The 1181-nt window shown below is 40.0% G+C and overlaps 2 protein-coding genes across 2 annotated transcripts in view; both read right to left on the reverse strand.

The window, feature by feature from the left end:
- LOC111672392 (uncharacterized) overlaps positions 1-1181 on the reverse strand; it is a 44743-nt gene that overhangs the window by 28407 nt on the left and 15155 nt on the right. The gene's annotated exons all lie outside the window — the stretch shown is intronic.
- The window catches only part of LOC111672399 (CLIP-associating protein 1-B-like), a 27749-nt gene that overhangs the window by 4518 nt on the left and 22050 nt on the right, over positions 1-1181 (reverse strand). The window lies entirely within an intron of this gene.

Here is a 1181-nt window from a genome sequence, read left to right on the forward strand (position 1 = left end):
TCCTGAAACAGTAAAGAGAAACCTTAAACTGTCTGACAACAACAGGAAGGTGACACATGTGGAGGAGGATCAGTCACATCCTGATCATCCAGACACATTTGACCAGTGGAGAACTGGTCTGACTGGTCGGGTGGAGAAGACTGGTTCATACACTCCCCTCCAAAAGTATAGGAACAGTGAAGCCAATTCCTTTATTTTTGCTGTAGACTGAAAACATTTGGGTTTCACACCAAAAGATTAACAGGAGACAAGAGATCAACATTTCAGCTTTTATTTCCAGGTATTTACATCTGGATCTGATACACAACTTAGAAGATAGCACCTTTTATTTTGAACACACCCATTTTTCATGTGAGCAAAAGTATTTGAACATGTGACTGAAAGGTGTGTATTGTTGCCCAGGTGTGTCCTATTACATTGATTATTCAAACAATAAATAGCAGTGAATGTCTACGCTCAGTTTCAGATTTGGATTTTATAGTTTTTATATATAGAATTTATAGTTAGAGGTGTAACTAACATAAAAACCAGAGAGCTGTCTCTGGGTGAAGCTGAGAGAAGATGGAAAATCAATTAGAGCCATTGAACAAACATTGGCCATAGCCAGTACAACTATTTTGAATGTCCTGAAGAAGAAAGAAACCACTGGTGTACCAAGTAACAGACATCGAATGGGTAAACTGAGGAAAACAGCAGCAGTTGAGGACAGAAACATTGTGAGAGCTGTAAAGAAAGACCCTAAAACAACTGTTAGTGACATCAGCAACAACCTCCAGAGGGCAGGAGTGAAGGGATCAGAATCTACTGTTCACAGAAGACTTCATGAACAAAAGAACAGAGGCTAAACTAGAAGATGCAAACCACTCATTAGCAAGAAGAATAAGAAGGCCAGGCTGGAATTTGCCAAAAAAAGTACAGAGACGGGCCTCAAAAATTCTGGGACAAAGTTTAATGGACTGATGAGGTAAAGATTAACCTTTACCAAAGTGATGGAAAGGCTAAAGTTTGGAGAAAGAAAGGATCCAAACATACAAGCTCATCTGTGAAACACGGTGGAGGTGATGTCATGGCTTGGGCTTGCATGGCTTCTTCTGGGACGGGCTCATTAATCTTCATTGATGATGTAACACATGATGGCAGCAGCAAAATGAACTCAGAAGTCTACAGAAACATTTTGTCTG

The sequence above is a fragment of the Seriola lalandi genome, unplaced genomic scaffold, assembly GCF_002814215.2.
Source record: "Seriola lalandi dorsalis isolate HSWRI2012SDOR001 ecotype SW California unplaced genomic scaffold, Sedor1 jcf7180002054899, whole genome shotgun sequence".
Taxonomy (NCBI): Eukaryota; Metazoa; Chordata; class Actinopteri; order Carangiformes; family Carangidae; genus Seriola; species Seriola lalandi.